Source organism: Miniopterus schreibersii, assembly GCF_964146895.1.
Source record: "Miniopterus schreibersii genome assembly, chromosome: X".
In the NCBI taxonomy this organism is placed as follows: Eukaryota; Metazoa; Chordata; class Mammalia; order Chiroptera; family Miniopteridae; genus Miniopterus; species Miniopterus schreibersii.
Window position 1 is genome coordinate 19,250,086 of NC_138104.1, and position 12,150 is coordinate 19,262,235.

The 12,150-nt window shown below is 39.0% G+C and overlaps 1 protein-coding gene across 2 annotated transcripts in view; it reads right to left on the reverse strand.

The window, feature by feature from the left end:
* PLS3 (plastin 3) overlaps positions 1-12,150 on the reverse strand; it is an 80,097-nt gene that overhangs the window by 38,997 nt on the left and 28,950 nt on the right. The window contains exon 1 of one of the 2 annotated variants that reach the window (XM_081125063.1): positions 8,586-8,694. The exons of the other annotated variant lie outside the window; for it this stretch is intronic. The gene's annotated coding sequence lies outside the window, so the exon portion shown is untranslated. Of the gene's footprint in view, positions 1-8,585; positions 8,695-12,150 lie in introns of those variants that run through there. 2 annotated transcript variants of the gene reach the window in all.

Sequence of the window (12,150 nt, forward strand, 5' to 3'; positions counted from 1 at the left end):
GGGGGGGGGCGGGCTCCTACGTTGGGAAACTCATCCCTGGATAATCAAGAGTTGATAATGAACTTTATTTTAATTTTTTAAAAAACATGTCTTTATTGATTCCAGAGAGAGGAAGGGAGAGATATAGGAACATCAACAATGAGAGAGTCATTGATCAGCTGCCTCCTGCAGGCCCCCGACTGAGGTGGAGCCCACAACCATGGGCATGTGTGCTGACCGGGAATCGAACCCTGATTGCCTTGATCTCAGGTCGATGCTCAACCGCTGAGTCACGCCCGGCCAGGCTGATCTTTATTTTTTTGTCTTGAAATTGAAAGGCAACTAAAAGAAAATAGCAGGGGATATATTCACCACAGACTATCCCAGCCATTAGTATGACAGGTAAATAGAACTAGGAAAGCAAGGCTGTTACTTAAATCAGAGATCTGGCAACACGTACTTAAGCTCCTACCATGAAGAGAGCAAAGAAGAGTGGACAAAACATGGAAGAATACATTATTTCACTATAAAAGAAAAAACATCATAGTCACTGCTATGTGTGAAGAGTTCAACAGTGGTCAACAAAAAAGGTGTGTATTTCTCCCCTTCCTCCATTCAAAACAGGCAGGGCTTGGAACACCCACACTTCACATACCTACTTGTACCAACAGAAACTGCCACCCTGCCTCCTCCCTAGTTAGGCAAGTCAACAGCACTAGTCTCCAGGTCAGATGGGCGTGCAACACTCTGAGCTACAGCTCACCTGCTCTTACTATGATTGCTCAAGCTCCAGTCCTGTTTCTGAATGACTTTAGAAGATTTCAGCTAGAATGTCTACCATATTCACCCGCTTATTTATTTATAGTCAAGCCTTAATTGAAGGCTTAGTACGTACCAGGCAGTGTTAGGTGTTGCAGATAAAGAGAATTAGGACCCACAGTGCCCTTTTCTCAGGGAGCTTACTGTCTAGTGGGGGAAACAGATGGAAAAACAAAGACATAATATTAGTGCTATCGTGCTATTATAGTCATATTTACTGAGTGTTTGGTATCAGGAAAGGTTTTCCAGAGCAGGTAACTTTTGAACTTGATCTTATAAGTAGGAATACTTCAGACAGCTATCACTCTAAAGACATTCTAGTTACAGAGATAGAGATGATATTCTAGAGCTGGAGAAAGATAGTGTGGTTGCTCTGGCCAGTGTGGCTCAGTTGGTTGAATGGCGGCCCAGGTGGCCGGTTGGATTCCCCTTCAGGGCCCAGGCCCAGGTCGTGGGCTCAATCCTTAGTGGGGGTTGTGCAGTAGGCAGCCCATTGATGTTTCTCACATTGATGTTCTCTCTCCCCCTTACTCTCTCTCTTAAATCAATAAAAGCATAATTTAAAAAAAATGTATTTGGAGCATTGTGTGAGGGTTTGTGAAAGACGCCCCTGGAGCAGAAGGTCAGGGACCAATTTAGAAGGGTTACAGTCAAAATGTGGACTTGACCCTCTGGCCAAGGGAGAAGTTCAGTGAGGGGGAGTCTAGTCAGGAAAGTGTGAGTGTCTACAATTGAACTTATTGCTACGTTATTTCCCCTCCTTTCAATGACCTCTCCTGCTAACTCAAGTCTCCTTTTCAACTTCCCCACTTTCCTCAGTCTCCAGGTTTACAAATTTGGGACTGAAGTTTGGTCACAAGAAACAGAGGGAAGGGTGAAGTAAATCACTAAGCATTCTTGACTCTTCCATCATACCTTTTTATCATCTCAAGCCTGGCCTACTCCAAAAACCATTTAGCTAATCAATCTCTCTCTCTCTCTCTCTCTCTCTCTTTCTCTCTCTCTCTCTCTCTCTCTCTCTCTCTCTCTCTCTCTCGTCTTGTCCCCCTCCAAAGTAATGCTTACACTGCTAACTTCCTGAAGGGCGGGTCTATGATATATTCCAAACCAAAGAAAGCCCCAACTCTGAAGCCAAACATTCAAGGCCCTACACTTTTCTATATTGATACCTGCCTATCTTTCCAATGTTACTTCCTATTACATACACTGCACCACACCCTTTAATCATACTCTATATAAAGATACCCCATTCCCCAAGCAGGCCATGTATTTTCTCACCTCCAGTCCTCCTCTGTGGAATGTTCTCCACCCATCTCCTATCCACTCTTCAAAAGCATCTTTAAGGAATTCTCTTCAGACTATCCCATCTGACACACAAATTCTCTCTTCCCATTACTCTCACAGAACTGTGTGTTTTCTTCTATTTCAGCCAGTGCTGGATTCTTTCAGACAGCTCTAATTTTAAACATCTTGTTTTACTTTCACACCATATGCACCAATTTTTGAATGGGAAAATACAGTCACTGCAAGGATAGCATTTAATGCTATTATACAAAGTTCTTTGATGGACGGCATCACATCCCATTCATCCTCATATTCCCAGCCCCTATCACACTATCTCCAGAGTAGGTAATAATAATAATTAAGAGAACATAATAACATATCATTGTAAGTTTATATGATAGCAGCTCACATCTATAGAGGGCTTATTACTTACATGGACTCTACTAAATGCATTATACAGATTATTCACGTCACTTTTCAGAAAACCTCTATGAACCAGGTGATATTGTCATTCCCATCTTACAGAAGAGTAAACAGGTTTAGAGAATGTGGATAACTTACATAAAGTCACACAGAAAGGGAGAGGTAGAGCCAGGACTCAAACACAGGTCTGCCTGACACCAAAGTCGGTATTCTCAAGCATTAATGCTATATAGTCTCCTCAACAAAGACTTACTGAGTGAACTTAATACCAACAAGACTATAAACTTTATTAAAGTAAAAATACAGCTTACTCATCTCTGTATTCACCACAGGACTTGGTATAATGCATGGACATAGTGCATTCACAGTAAGTATTACTTGAATTAAAAATAACCCACAACTTGCCCCACCGGTGTGGCTCAGTGGTTAAGTGTTGACCCAAGAACCAAGAGGTCATGGTTAGATTCCCGGTCAGGGCACATGCCCGGGTTGTGGGGCTCGATCCCCAGTAGGGGGTGTGCAGGAGGCAGCCGATCAGTGACTCTCTCATCATTGATGCTTCTCTCTTTCCCTCTCCCTTCTTCTCTCTGAAATCATTAAAAAATATTAAAAAAAAAAATAACCCACAACTAGTACCTACAACTATTTTGATCATGTCAGTCCCCTTTTAGAAAGCTGTAATCAGTTATGCCTAAAAGATAATCTAATCTCTGCCTGCTATTTCAAGGTCCTCTAGAATGGTCCCACTAGTCACATCTAACCAACTTTACCTTTCAACAACACTTAGTACCTTTTGTTTCATCCCGTCCCTCTTTCTTTCCCTCTCTCATAGTAAGAACCCCCTTCTGTGTGCATCTGCCTCTCACATTTATAATGCTCTCCCCCTTTCTTTTTCTTCTCTCCCCATCCAAATTCTACTCAACCTTCAAAGTTCAGCAGAAGGCTCATCCTCTCCCAAACCATATTTCCCAATGACTCCAGCTCTGCTCTTTTCTTCAACACCCACAGCATTTAAAATCTTGCCACAAAAACTTAGCAATTTAATTATAAACTCCTGCCTGTAGTTATATAAGTGGATGTGAGGACAGTTGGGCTGGCACATCCACCATCCTATTTGATTCAGTTCACCTGCTTCCTCCACACAGATCCTCAAACTTGGTCAAAGAAAATAATCTTCCCCAATAAAAGATTATTTTTTTATCAACAACTCACAAATATTTGTCTAACCACTTGATCTGCAAGTCTTATTTCAAGATTGTTTCTCAACAACAGAGTGTAAACTTCATTTTCCTCTCTCATACAGTCACAATAATCCATCACTGGATGCTGGGTATGGAGGCATGGCTAAAAAAATATTCCAACTGCCTGCCATGTTTCGAGGATAGGAATAATTCCCAGCATGCCCAGTATCGAATGATTATTGAAATTGTATTAGGGAAGAAACAAGAGCCTAGGGTAATTAAGGGACTTTGCCCAGGGCTAATGGGCAGCAAATGTAAAATTAAAAGACTATGTGTGAGAGAAGGTAATTAACTACTCTTACCATAAAAACAGAAACAGAGGCTACATACATACTGCTTTATGGGAAGAAGGCTCATTTCTATTACAGCCTATGGAAGATCATTTCAAAGCTCCTAAGAAACATGACCATGACATTGAGAAGTATGAATGATTGCCAGGAAATGTAGATAGTGGCCCCTCTCTAGCTAATACTGACCTGTTTTCATTAAAGGGTAGGGGATTCACTTACTCTTTGAGCTGAAATCACCAAAAATATAATTGTGAAAAACATACAGAATATAGGCAACGAGTTCAGTAAAGACTATACACAGGGTGGGATGAAAGTCTGTTTACAGTTGTTCATATGGAAAAAACTACAATAATAAATAATAATACAAGAATAAATTCTGTGTTTTGCCTACTCACAACTATAAACCCAGCCTGAATATATAGTCTAAAAGTTCTTTCTTCAAAACATTGGTGTTCGCCTGGCTGGAGTGGTTCAGTGGTTGAGTGTTGACCCCATGAACCAGGGGGTCACTGGCTCGATTCCTAGTAGGGGGCATGCAGGAAGCAGGCGATCAATGACTCTCTCATCTGATGTTTCTATCTCTCTCGCTCTCCCTATCCCTTCCTCTCTCTGAAATAAAAAAAATATATACATATTTTAAAATATATAAAAAGAATATATTTAAAAATCAACAACAACATTGGTGTTAAATGGGCACTGACAATAAGACGGCATACTTTTAAAAAATAAGGACACAGATGCTTACCTTCTCTTGAAGCACATTTACTCCTATATATGACATGCTTGTGCTTCACTATCCCTAATATTGCTCAGTTTCAGCCTCTTAAATGTTAAGTGCTGTGAATAACCCCTCCCACGGTGTTAGTGCTAATAACTTAGTCTTAGTGTAAACATAACTGAACATTCAAGTATCTATGTCATTTACTTTTTATTTTAGGAATTTTTTTTCACCCATAAACCATCGCTATGGTACCCATAGCTTTTTAGTGATTAGTTTATAACCTTACAACTGATTTTTCTCAAGGAGCATGTGGTTTGTAGTTTTGTTTGCTTCCTTCTAAAACAAATAGAAAACTTTAATAGACTTCTGGTAAAGAAGTAACTGCAATAGCTTAAGCGGTTATATGTATCTTTCTCAATGTAATGATTTGTTATTCTTCAAGTCAAAACAGGTGAGTCCAACTCTAAATGCCTTCACACGTGCCCTAGGTTCCTAGTCCTGAAAGCTTAGGGCAGGTTAAAGCACAAGAAGAAGTGGTAAAGGATTTTACTCTTCATTATTCTAGCACCTCAGCATGATTAAAAACTGCTTATTAGTCTCAATGTGGAGAGCAAACGTCTATGAAAGCAACATTCAACATGTCCACACTTTACTTAGCAAGGCTGCTTTTCAAGCCTAGATCTGGTCATTCGACTTGATATTTCAGCTGCAAATTGGTAAAACTAAACAGGGGACACTGCTAGATAACCCCAAAGAAAACTAACAGTATTTTCCCACGAGGCACTGTCATATATACTGCTAAGTTATACAGCATTCGTGAGTAAAGAACAAAGCAACTGGCTGATGGAACATAAATCTGGGTATATTTAGCAACTATGCTTCTACAACTCATTAAAATAATACATACACAAAAACGTAACATTTCAGGTTAATGTAATATACCATTTGAGAAACATTTGTGAGATGACCTGAAAAACCTTAGCTATTATTTCCATGGTAAAATATGTTTCAAATTCCAAATCAATTGAGAAATCACCTTTGGGAGGCTCTGTCAGTGGTTGAAGGCTAACACTACCTACCCTTCATCCAGCCACAAGTAGCAGCCTATCTATAACTGCAATTTTTGCCCTGGGTTCATCCAAGGAATTTAAGGACACTGAGACATTAGCTACTATTTAATGTGAAGGAGAGATTGCTATCTCCTGCATGCATGCTGCTCCAACAACCCCTGAGGACGCATGAGAAATATGAAGGATTATTAAAGAAGGGCAGGGGAGCAGAGATGACTGTTATTTGCAAAGTCATGAGTGGGGGACTGTATAGAGTTAAACCAGACTATCTTAGATCTGTCCCCTACCTCTCTAATATTACAACTGAGCCACCTCAAACAAAATGTGAGCTTCTTGAAAGCAGGGTTGTTACCTTACTTGACTTTGCATCTTGGCTCACAATAAGCACCTGCGATTGTTGAATAAACTCTGATGGAGACAAGCAGGGAAAGTGAACTGAATTTAAACATAACAGTAGGCTAAATAGCTGTCCATGTGGTTTTTGTTTTTTATCCTCACCGGAGGATATTTTTTTCCATTGCTTTTCAGAGAGAGTGGAAGGGAGAGAGGGGGGGCGGGGGGAGAGAGAAACATCGATGTGAGAGAGACACATCGATTGGTTGCCTCTCACACTCGCCCTCACCGACAGGGGCCAGGGATCAAGACAGCAACCAAGGTACATGCCCTTGGCCGGAATTGAACCCAGGACCCTTCAGTCCACAGGCTGATGCTCTATCCACTGAGCCAAACTGGCCAGGGCTTCCATGTGGTTTTTAAATGCGTACGCTATTAGAGAAAGCTGTGAACAAAACAGTCAAGGTGTAATAATGTTCCCACATTATTCACATGCAATTGGCTTGTTAGTATGTTTTAACTATCTACTCTTGATTAATACTTCAAGATACTGAAAAACTCTTCAAGATGTTTGCAACCTGTCCTTTGAATTTAGCTGAAAGTCAAACAAAAAGGCTCTTTTTCAGAAAGCTTTTACTTGGAACAATTTTGGCAATCAAGCAGCCCATTGCACTTTACAATGTGCATCATGTACAAATGATGCTTTGACAAACCTACAATTTTTAGATAAAAGTAACATTTAGAAATAAATGTAAATTGCCCCAAACTACAGCTATAATTAAATTTATTATGAAAATTTTCAATATATACAGAGGTAAGAGAAAATAGATAAACAAATGCCCCTAAACCCATCACCCAGAGTCTTCTTTCGCCCCCTCTCTTCCCCCCCCTTTCCCTATCCTGAATTTTTTCAAGCACCGATACCTATGAGTCACTTAAATCCCAGAGTACCCAAGTATGTGTCATTTCCTGGAGGAATATCCCATACCCATTTAAAGTAAAAGTTTCCTTTCTTTTTTTGTACTTTAGTAAAAAAAGGTAAGATCTTAAAGCAATAGCTATTTAAAAATAAGTTAATAACTTTTCCAATAATAGAAACATTCAATTCGATTCAGTCAGATTGAAGATATTCTTTAAATTCTTGCCAGACAACAAACTAATACCACTCCTTCCCCCAGCTTTACAGAGCTACGGTGTATTCACTGCTTGGATTGAAATAGTGCACTCTCTTTTTAAAAAGGTCTAATCCCTTCTGTATTTCCTAAATAAACCTTGATACCTTCCAAAAATATCCAAATAATTTACAAAAAAAAACCACCCAACACAAACCCAACCTGTATCTGCTGCTACTGAAATTAATTAACCTTCACACCTGACGGGTATTTCCATTCTCCTTTCCTTGGAAAATTAACATTGGCGGTAACACATGCACGCACACACGCACACGCACACACCACAAGGCAGGATCAGACTAGCTAACATGCTTCAACTCAAACCAAATATTATGATGTGTAACTCAGAAATCACCAGAGATACAACTTCAGCTTAGACTATGAGCTAAGTTGAGAGCTTGTCTATTAGTCAGTGAAAGTATCTCCTGCAGTGTTTACATACTCTGCTTATAAGGTTCTCAAATAGTACTTGTTAGTTGAAAACTAGATTCTTTTGTTTCATACTTCACTTTTTACTTCATACAGGTGTGCTAAGTACAACCACTGTGAGACGTTACCCTTAACTCAGTCCGGGTTTATATAAATAGCTATATTGAAATAAGGAGAAATAAAACTTATAAGGTCACCATGTGATGGAAAACCCTGGTGATTATGTGAGCACCAAAAATCACTTGCCACTACGGTGTTAGAAAATACCACCACCAAAATTTCATCATCAATGGTTTTCATTTATTTTGTAAAGTGTAAACATTAGGACAACTGTTTGCCATAAGTCATTTTGTAAGAGTAGAATACCAGTCTAATCAGGACATGTCATCATGACAGCTACCTCACCTTCTATTTCACAGAATATACAAAAACCATTTAACAGGGATCAAAGGCATTTGAAATCCCACCCCACCCCACCACCCAACATACAGAGTAATAGTTTCTGTCATTTAATCCTTTGGCCATCTAAATTGATAGATACAGCTATATAATCAGGATTTCAAAACCAATTTTTAAAAAGTACCAAGTCCCTAAAATGGTCCCCCAAATAAAGAAAAGATAGAATATACAGCAAACAGGTTAGATTCTAAACTTCAAAGATTTCTCTTAAATTTGATTCAGCTTGAATAAATAAGATTCAGAAAATGCCTCCAAATGTTTAACTGCCAAAACACATAATAAGAATTTCAGACTTTGTGAATTTCTGCTTAAATATTCAGTAATCTAAAAGCTAGAGTCTAACGAAACAATATGAAAATAGTTACCCTTCTGTGAAGACGAGAGCGAACCTGTTTCTTTCTCGCAGTGCTAATAGAAGGAACCTCCCACGCTCAGAACGCCAATCTGGAAACCCAACATTCTTCTTACAATTGCAACTTTCGAGAGCAAGTCATAACACTTCCTGCTTGAAAAAGAGAACTCCCTGACAAAAGAATGATATAATACTTACGAATCCCCTTCCTGTCAACCTCACAGTATTTTTTGCCAAGTATTAATGAAGCCTCACTTCACAACATTTAGAGAAAAGGTAATTTTTTTCATTCCAGCCCCACAGAAATCATGCAAGAGCACCAGGGAATTTAAAGTTGGTTCAGGTCAAATAGCTATAACCCACATACCTATTTAGAGTCTGAACGTTAGCCAAATGACCTGCTTATTTTAGAAGACATGGATGGAGCCAGCTCCTCCCCAGCGCCCAAGTCACTACACCTTAGTAAAGTATATTACTTAGAAAGCCGAACTTACTCTCTCAGACCACTTATATTCTCTATTATTCATTTTGATCCAAATTTATTCATATCTTCACACGACATTTACACTGCATGAGCTAGGTGTTGTAGCATTTATTGTGAGTATCTACTACACCTGTTTTCTGTTGCAATGCAAGCTGGTAAGTTTAGCAACTATATTTTCTACCAGTGTCACATATAGGAACTAAGCTCTAGAGCCAGATTGGGTTCAAATACTGGCTCCGTGCAGTCTTCTAGCTGGGCGTGTCCTTAGGCAAGTTACTTAAGCTCTTGTGCCTGTTTTCTCATCTGGGAATGATAACAGTAACTACTCCACCTAATAGTAACCATTTCACATAATAGTAACTACTTTGTACATTGTTGAGATGCTTAAGTGATTTAATGTGTGTTAAAATTTAGATCACAGCCTGGCACAAGGTAAGCATTTGATATATGATCCCTGCTATTCTTATTCTTGAAATTTGCTTTTTAACTTAGCTAGCAATTCTAATCAGTTGATTGCTAAATTAAGCAACTAGTTTGTGGGAAGTGTCCTTTATAGGAGAGAACAGAAAATCAACACAAGTGATGCACTAGGTTCGGGAGACCATGTCTAATACTGAAAATCATTCGAAAGGAAATGGAAAGCAATGGGAGCATCAGGGTCTTAGGAGTCTGACAAATTTGAAGTCCTTGTGACCTTGAACAAGTAATACTTAGCTTCTTCTGAACCCCGTGGTCATATCTATAAATGTGGAGCTAATTCACAGGGTTTCTATGATGATTAAATGAGACAATATAAGTATGTAAGAGCATCTGGCTCCAGCAAGGTGCTTAGTAAGTGGCAGCCATTATTATAATCTTCCTGGGATATAACACCCATAATACCATCTGCTCTATCTTCCTAATAGGAATGAAAGTGAGATAATAGCTTCTCCAGTCCTTTATAAATAATATAAAACAAACACAGTGAAGCACTTTATGATAATATATTGAATTCCCAGAATTATTCTGCACTCACTTGTAAACAGGATGGAGACAGTCCATGGTAGGAGGCAGAGTGTTCTCCTGTCCTCTTCACCAACCACCATTAGCAGACGCTAGATTACATTTGATCTCCTTAATAGAAGCACTCTAATTTATTTCATCAATCACAAAAACCCCATCAGATATCAAAAGGCAACACAATCCAGAATAGAAGGAATAGAGTGGCAGGAGCCAGACAGTGTGTTTTTCCATGTTGTTGCTGACTCACTATGTGAAGCCTCGTCAACTTTCCCAGGGGTCAATGTCACCATTTGTAAAACACGCACAGCACTATCTGACTGTGGCTTGTCAGGGGACATACGAGATAGTAAGTAACTCTCAAGCACTTTGAGCTACCTGGAAAGATGTACATGTATGTATTATCATCATGCAGTTTGCCAAGAAAATTGGGGCACAGGCAATTGCCTCAGGTAAGAAGACAGTATCAGCCTTAGACAGGAGATGCTGTTTTTCCCAGCCTTAGTCTTTCTTCAGCCACACTTGTCACTTCAAACCACCTACATGGGTCTGTCCCAAGAGCTATTAACTTCTTCAATGATAAGGCGACCTAGGAACAGCTTCCTTGACTTTCCCTTTCTTGGTCATCTGGAATGTATAGGCTTTTCTAGCTTTCTGAACTCTAAGGTGAATCTTTAGTTGAAACTTGTCAACACCAAGTCGCTGATTTGAAAATCCACTCACCGTAACATAATAGAATTCATTTAAACTACAAAATATTGTGGTCAAAGTTCTAGGTATGGATACTCCCTTCAAAAATGCATAGCTTCTAATTATTAACCACTACAACATTTCCTAAAAGACTGTTCTATAACATCAGTAGTCCAACCAGTTTTCATCTATGGTCCAGTTTGTAACCTTCTAAAGGTTTCGCTCATCATCTGGGGTATGTGTGGTGTGCGGGGGTGGGAGGTAGAAGGTGGAGTACTTGTGTATGTGCATGTGTGTGACTCTGTGAACACAATTTCTATTTTTACTATGGGTAATGAAAATTGGCTTAGGAATAGAAGATGGTGGCAAGGGTTGTGTAATTCATTTTACATTTTTATAAGCAGGCCACGGAATGAAAACAACTTCTACACTGCACTTCAAATTCATCACAATGCATGCTGAGGAAAGCCAATGGAAACAAACCCATGTTTTATCTGTACCTGTAACTCTCTCTCAAAGTTCACACACTTGCACCTGTGGACACACATACGCCTCAGGGTGGAAAGAGGCACACCCTGTGCTGCATGAGTTTCATAGACATATAAGTGTAATATACAATTAGAACACAAGATCCAGATATAGTATTTTTAATGACTCTTCCACCTTTCATTCAAACGTCATGCTCTCCACCACACCCAGTACCGGGTATAGTCTTTCCATGTGTGACACAGACAACGCAGGCCTCCCTCACTGTGCTTAATGACACACCTCAATAACAACAATCTATTGTCCTTTAATGAAACAGGATTTTCCCATCTTCATGATTTATAAAGCAAACAAATAGGTAATACCCACAGTGAGTAAAGCATTGAAGCAAAGAGATCTAACATAAAACAGGTACCACATTAACATGCAGGAAATTACTACTGTAACTTTAGGAAATTTAAAATAGGAACAGTATTGCATACACAAACTCCCTGCTGTATGGATGTGTCAGTTTTAACAATCAAGCAGATCTGGTTTATGTAATCATTTTTTTTTTCATTTGGGGGGAGGGATAAGCCACAAAATATCTTAATTTCAATATTCCAAGATATCTCTCCCCAATAAGTCTCTATTAGCTCTGTATTTGTGTAACAAGTAAGCAAATCTGTCAAAGTTTTAGAATAGGATGTCTTATTATATATTAAATTATAAACCTTGTCCTAATCACTAAAACAAAAGATTGAAATAGATGGTAGGTTTAAGTAGAAGTTCTTCAAAAATTATCAACTGAACTACACATAGAGCAAGGAACTAATTTAAAAGACATCTGTAGTGACTAGAGTTAACAATACTAAATTGTGTATTTGAAAGCTGCTAAGAGAGTAGATCTTAAAAGTTCTCATTATAAGAAAAAAACTGT